Below are 7,909 nucleotides of genomic sequence, written 5' to 3'. Positions count from 1 at the left end.
CGGTGGGATAGACCCTCAGATGGACCAGTGGGGAACAGGGGCCCAACTTGAATTTGGAAGGTGCTCAGATGAGAATCAAAGCTCACTCTCTCACACCCCTTGCAGATGCTGGTTCCGTGTAGGAAAGTTGGGGCAGAGGGGACAGAAGTAAGCAGACAAACTGCCTCTACGTTTGATATCCAAATGGTGAAAGAAGAAATGTGGATTTGGAGTCAGACATCCCCAGGTTTAAATATGGATCTACTACTTGAGTGATCATGAGCAAGTCTTTCTACTACCTGAGCCTTGGGGTCCTCACCTGTGACATTTTAAGAAAGTGACTGAGATGATTTCTGAATCCAATGTCTAGCACAGTAGGCGGGCATGTCAGCCTGAGATGGGAGCCAGTGGCCCCAGAAGGGGCAGTTTTTATGCTGTCTTTGGCTCCTCTTGCAGATCTGGGGGCAGGACTGCAGGGGGGTGGCAGGAACTGTGACTCAGCAAGGCTGCGGGATGGGCTCGGGGCCTCCCGTTCAGTGGATGCTGGATTTGGGACCATGTTCCCAGTGCAGGGCTCTGTTTATCCCAAGCTGTGCACACAAGAAAGGAAGGAAGACTCTGAACCTGGGGAGAGGCTGTGTGTGCTTCTCTTGGAAGAACCAAGGCGGCCGCTAGTTGGGAGTGGCTTCACTGCCTGGGAGTTGGCGAATACAGATGTCCCAACTTCACCATTACCATCAACAGCCAATGGTGGCTTGCACATCATCCTCTGTGTGTGGGCTCATATGTACCAAGGGGCATCAGACTCATGACCCTGTAGGATGCCATCCAACCTCACTACCTCATTTATTTTTTCTTTTCAGTTTCATGTATTTTCAGTACTTACTTTAAAATATATCACATATACAGAAAATCATGTAACAATTGTTCATTACCCAATGCTCAGATTTAACCAGTATTAAATATCTTGCAATATATTTTAGGTTTCCTTTTTAAAAAAAGAAATAACATATCACCGCTAATGTTTTCCACTTTTTCCACCCGCTCACTGTCATCCATCCCCAGAAGTAACTGTTACCCTGAAGTTGGTGGTTAGCCTTCCCATGCATCATTTAGTACCATTGCCTATGTCAGAGCCAGACATAATATAACATTGTTTTGCGAGTTTTTAAATTATTGAAATAGTGAAATACTTTATATATCCATTTCAGATTTACTTTTTTACATATTAAATGTTTATGACATATCTGCAACAGTATGTATGGCTTTAGATCATATATTTTAACGGCTGGATGATATTCTATCTTATTAATACATGTTTTATGTGTCCATTCCTCTGTTGGTAGACAAGTTGTTTCCAATTTTTGACAATATAAAGAAAGCCCTCAGGAGTGAAATTGGTGACTTCTGCTATATCCACTTTACAGCACCCACTATACTAGGTATAGTCAAGTTATCCCCCAATTTATATCCCAATAAGCAGTGGCAATAAGAATTTCTGTTTTTGCACCATCTTGCCAACACTTGGTATTATCAGACTTTTTTTTCCTAAATAAAATGTGGCAACTCTGACTTATTAATTACAACTGCTGTGATTAATCACATCCTCATCTGGTCCCATGGCACCTATCACATTGTAGTACAGTTGTCTGAATTGGTCACGCCACTGAACCATTCATTTATGACAGATAGGACTGTCTGTTCCTATTTGTGTCTCCAGTATCCAGCATGGTGAATCGTGACAAGCACACAGTAAGTGCTCGGTGCACATACGTTGACTTAAATCTAAAGGATAAGAATATCAAAGAATGTTTAGTGTAGGGGTAGAACCAAGATTGATCAAAGAACCAGAACCTTCAACCACTCCTGGAGAGAATGTCAACCAATATAACTACTTTGGAAAACCCTTGGGCAGTATCTGCTAAAGCTGTGCACACCCTAGGACCTGTTAATTACACTCCCAATACAAATGTGTGCAGACAAGCATGAAAAGATGCACCCTGGACCATTCACAGCAGTGCTGTTTATAAAAGCTCCAAATTGGCAACCACCCAAATGGTAGAAAAGGTAGAGACATGCAACCTAGACAGTGATGAGAATGAATGACCGATAACTACAAACGGCAATATGAAAGACACTCACAACACAATGTTGAACAAAAGATGCGAGACCTCAGGGAGCACATGCTGTAGGATTCCACCGACGTTCGAAATCAGGCAAAACCAATACTGGGTCATGACACTGATTACTTTTGGTGGGAAGTGGGTACTAACTAGAAGGTGGCGCAGGAGTGATGGAGATGTTTTAGTTATTTGATGTTGAGGTAACATTGACATATGATGAAATTCAATTTTTTTCGATAAGGGCCCGATTCAGTGAGTTTTGACAAATGCAGACAGTTGTGTAGCCATGACCCTAATCGAGACATAGAACATTTCATCCCAGGGAGCTCCCTCAGGAACCTTCTATTCTCTTCCTTGACTCTGGTCACGAGTGTGTTAGCTTTGTGAAAATTCACTGAGCCACACGTTTATGACACGTGTACATTTTTCCGATTGTATGTTATACATCAGTCCAATGTTCGAAGGGTATTTTTATTTATTTATTTTTTTTTTGAAGAGTATTAAAAAAAAAAAAAAGGGTTGGCCCCAAAGAATGGCAGCTGGCTATGAGATGGCCGGTTGAGTGACAGAAGGAATGAATGAGGAGCAGTGGGGAAGGTGGTTGGAATGGCACAGGGTAGAAATCTTGAAGAAGAGGAAACAGAGAGTGAATTTGCTTTTATCTCAAGGTTTGGATTTGTATATTTGCTGATGGTGATTGGCATGAACCAGGCTTTATCTTCCTAGAATGGGATCCCTGCTTTCCTCCTTTTTTTTCTCCTTATAATTCTCCTTAATTTCTCCCGTAAGAGCGGGACAGAGTGTTCCAAGAGTCGCTCCATGGAGGGCTTTCTCCTGAGACCTGGGGAAGGCGGCCTTGGCCTCCACTCAGTAGAGTCAGTCCCCAGGTGAGGACCCGAAAACATTCTTGAAGAAAGGCCTTCCCTCCAGAGCAATCAGCACAGAGCATCCCACTCTCTTTTGACTGGAAGAATCTTCATCACGTGGCTCCGAGGCATGAGGCCTCTGGAAATCTCTTCCTGCTCAGGGCTGGTCCCTGAGGGGGGATTTCAAGGCTCCTTGGGGACAGGACCACATCAGTGGTCTGGGTCTCCCCAGTCTTCCCCTGTGTAAATACCTCACCTTAGTTATACCGACAACCGGGGGCAATGAGTTACTTTAGAAGCTCCAAAGAGGATTTTGTCCTGGGAAATCCTGGCTTTCCTCTTTGCCTTCCCCTGCCTCCTTGTCCATTTGCTAAGCTCTCCAAAGATAAAACAAAACCAAACCCAGGCTGCGTGTAGAAGGGAGTACAGGAGGACAGAGCTGGACAAAGCGAAACCGCACATCTACTGGTGTGAAATTTTGAACCGGTGCTTGTTGAGATCTGCTAATGCTCCATTTCTCTAAGGAATTAAAGGTGTACTTCATTTAGAACCTAACATGCAGCCATGACCTTTGTGAAAAATAAACTTGGCTGCATAGAAAAAATTCATTTTTTCTTTTTTAGAAGTCAGGCTTGAAATTTTTATATCCTTTGAGTCATGTTTTTGAAGCAACTGGCCAGTTGATTCAAGAAATGTTACTTTCCCAATTCAAACATGACATTTTGAAAATCATCCATGAATTACATGCCTCAGGAATGAAAGGCTTTTCTGTGCCATTTAAAAGTTGTCTTTATTTTATTTTATTATTATTATTATTTTTTTTATTTTGAGGGCAATCATGAATATCTGTAAGGGCATATTTATTACTCCCAAAACAGATAGAAAATTAGCAGTCACAAAGTTTTTCCCCAGCTTTGCTTTTGCAGCTGTGTCTCAATCCAGTCCCTCTACCACTTGCCCTGCCACTAAAATGGTTGAGGATGATGTTCTTTTTACCATTCCAGGCAAGGCACTGATCTTTGTATGTTGGCTTTCCAAACTTCTACATGGAGATGGAGATAGAAAAAAATAAAAAATAAAAAACAAAAAACAAAAAACAAAACAAAACAAAAAACCGCAACTGTCTCTAAGCTTTTTTCTTCTGGTTCAACAAAGAGTTGCTAGTCCCATAAATTTATTTCCTAAGAAGTCTTACCTTCTGATCCCAGAAAGTGCCCCTCTTCTTCTAATCCCATATGGTAAACCAATACTAAGCTTCAGAAAAGCACCAGGCTGTAAGCTTTCTATCTTAATTTATACTACTGTATTCAGGATCTGTACACATGGATGTATGTTCCTGTGGATACCCACCCAGTAATTACCACAGCAAGCCTTTAATTAGTCTGAAATAGTGCAGGCATAATGGTGACAACCCACACATTTTTCCATTGGAAATTGTAAGTGGATGACAAAGGGAGAACCCCATCCTCTTCCCTCCCCACACATAATTTCCTGTGAAGTTTTTCATGATTTTGTATGGCAGGCTAGAATCCCTGCTCATGGGGGTATTGATCACCGTTGCTCAGTTGATTAGCACAGTGCTACTCAAAGTGTGGTCTGTGGAGCAGGGCTGATTTGTAGTCAGCAGGGAGATGAATTCGAAAGTTAGGAGACGGTTTCACCAATTTTTAGAGGGATCTGGCAGAGTCATTTTCTGTCTGTTGGATCTAATCATAAAAACTGGGGGCTTATTATTTGTTTTGTAAAAGCTCAAAAATCTAGTAGAGCCCCAATCTCTTGTCAGAATGAGATTGAATTTTCTTTTTTGGTAGAGCTATCACCAACAGTAAAACCTCCTCTCCACATGAGCATGATGATAATAATAGTAAGCTTATATTTGAATGGCACTCAGTAAGTATTAAAGCATAAAGTTATGTCTTGGTTTGGGACTCCCCCAGAAGAGAATTTAGAGAGAATGATCTGAGCAGATAGCACACTGGAGAAATGATTCCGGCAAGCAACAGAAGGGGGGTGGGGGAAGAAACATGGGGATGGGAAGGAAGCCAATAAATGGCGTGTTAGCAAGGAAGTTACCACTGTGGGTGAAGGGAGCTCAGTCAGACTGGGAGCTCTGAGAATAGTATAAAATATGCTTCAGAATTGCTCCACTTGAGGGTGAGGAGGCTGGGGTATTCATCCACATAGTTCCTCTAGGTCAGCTGTTAAGTGCTCCTGGGGTGCGGGGCACTGTTAACTCCCTGGCACTTTACTCTGTTCCTTGTGCAAGCCAAGGGGCCCCACTGCCCAGAGAAAGAGATCAGGCAAAGGCTTGATCAGTTGAGAGTTGGGCTGGTGGACTTCCACCTGAGAGGCTGGTGGACATAGATGTGTAGGAAGTGTGGTAAGTGCCAAGGGGGATGTGCCAACAAGTAGGTAGAACAGGTGGTCTTATCCAATTGATAGATGGGAAACTGAGGTCCAGTTTAGCACTATAATGCAATGTGGAAGATGGTGAGGGGCTGGGAAGGACTTCTCTTCTTTGGTCGCCTACTTTGGGCCCATCCAGAGATCCTTCTGCTGACTTTCATTCCTGCCTTGTGTAACCAGGTAGTTGGTGGTTTACCGCTGTGGCAAACACAGGCTGAGTGCTCACATTGCCAATCTCGGCTTCCTGCACCCCCAATGCCCCAACTAAACTCTATTTCCCAATCGTCCTCGCAGAAGAGTGTGGCATGGAACAGAGCTGTGGAGATGGAGAGGAAATGATGTAGAGTACTTCTCTGCTTGACCTACGTAAACCTTTATGCTTGTCCTGCCCACTCTTTACTCTTCAAGCAGGCTGGAATAGAGATGACCCCCAGGACATCCTAGAGAGTCACAACTTGAAGATAGCTGAGCCACAATATGGAAGGAGCCTGGACCCCTGGGTCATCACTTAGAAGAGAGTCACTTGACCAGAAACAGACCCTAGCTTTTTACTGGGTTAAGCCACTGTGATTTTGAGGATTATCTATTACAGCAACTAGTATTGCCATAAATAATGCAACATACGTGTGTGATCAAATAATTTATTTTTCTTTATATCACCTATCATTATCTCAGATTATGTACTTATTTATTTTTTGGCTGTCTGCCCTCCAACAGAAAGACTCGGATTTACATACTGTTGTATCTCTGGTAGCTGGAACAATGCCTGGCAACTAGGAGATGTTCAATATATAGTTGCCAAATGACTAAATCCCAACGTCTAAGCTTCATGGCACATGGTATCTGACAGGCCCCAGGAACTTCGTGGCTCTTATCTTAGTTTGTTCTCATAACAACTGTATGAGGAAACAGAAATGCACAGAGGCTGATTAACCTGTCCAGTGGAACCCTGCCGGCAGGTGTGGGAGCCGGGACTGGAATACAGGTCGTTTGAGTCAACCTTCAAATTCTTAAGTCCTCTCTGCACATTGCCTGACGTTTGCCCAGTGCAGTGCTATGAGCTCAGGGTGTGGAAAAGTAAGGGACACGACACCTGCCCCAGAGGCCCACCCAACCGACGACAGCATGTGACTTGCCTGTGGGAGGGAAAACAGGCCAGACTCTGTTCTTCTAGAAATGTTGAGCTCGGTTACTGACCCAACCAGAGCCAGAGCTCAGCTATAGGATCAAGAACGACCAAGCTGAGCAGAATATGTAGAAATAAAGCCAGATCCTCTGTGCCCAATATGAGACACCGTAAGGGTTGATGCAGGGACATTTGGCAGATTTGAACAGTCTGAGTAAAGGCAGAGTGAGTGAGAGAAAAACAAACAAAAACCAAACTGATCCTGTGAGTGTCAGAGGGGAGTAGAAGGAAGGGAGTGTGAGGAAGGGAGTAGAACAAGGATTAAGGTTATGAATGTTGGCTTGGTGATTAGAAAGAACTGGCTTCAACCAGCTCTTCCAAACACTCCGGAGACTATAATCATGGTGGATGATTTTACTGGGGCCAAGGAGAAAGCCCCCTGTGTCCCAGTCCTCTTCCTCAACTTTCCCATGTGTGGCCACTAGAGGGCCTTGGGCATCTCTGTTTGCCCCTCTTGGCTCGCTCACACGGGGCACCCAAGAGGCCCAGTGGATTATTAGAAAAGGGGCTCTTTTTCCAGGGAGAAGCGAAGGAGCAAAGAATCTGATGAGAGGTCTTTGTAGAGCACTTGCTGAGGGGTCATATTTAGGGACTGCGGGTGAGGGTGCAGGCAGCCTACTCTGCTGCAGGTGAAGTTGGCCCTTGAGCTCATGATCCACTTGCAAGGAAGGAGTTACTTGGGGTTACCCTGGAGCTGGCTTGAGGTCCTGTGCTGAAAATAAGATAAGACTGCCTTGTCTTATCAGATACCCGAGTAGAGGGGTTCTGGCTTTCTGAGTATCACTCATTGGCTTTGGGACTGAAAACTAGCTTATCCTGATAGAGGGGGACCATAGTTCAGCAAATTTCCAGAGGTATGGCACTAACCTGATGATGTATAGGAGACCAGGGATGTATTCAGTAGGCAAAGAGCCTAGGGGCCCTCCCATGCCCCCAATTCACCTCATCTTCCAACTCTCATTTTACTAGGTCAGCAAGGTCTGGTATGAAAAGACAAAGAGCCTGTTGAAAATATTGTTCATATCAGTCATTCTCACTTTAGTAGGAAAGACCTCTGTTCCTTTTAATCTTCCATGCTAAATCCTTAATAAAGACATCTTAGATATAGCTCCAAAACTTACTACTCTTGTTCCTCTGCTCATCACTCTAAATATACTGGCCTTCAGAAAACACCAATTTCATTCCTTGTTCCTTGTTTTTATTCTTACTTTTTTCTAACTCCAAGTATGTCCACTTCCCCCTCCCTCTTCTCTGCTTTATGAAATACCACTCTTCCATTAGCCCCAACAGGTACTTCCCTGATTCCTGCCTGTTTTCCCATAGTACTTTGCACTTACCCTTAAAGAAAA

Source organism: Phoca vitulina, unplaced genomic scaffold (genome assembly GCF_004348235.1).
Source record: "Phoca vitulina isolate PV1807 unplaced genomic scaffold, GSC_HSeal_1.0 scaffold22, whole genome shotgun sequence".
NCBI lineage: Eukaryota > Metazoa > Chordata > Mammalia > Carnivora > Phocidae > Phoca > Phoca vitulina.
The sequence above is the reverse complement of the archived record's forward strand: the minus strand, read 5'-3'. Positions refer to the sequence as shown.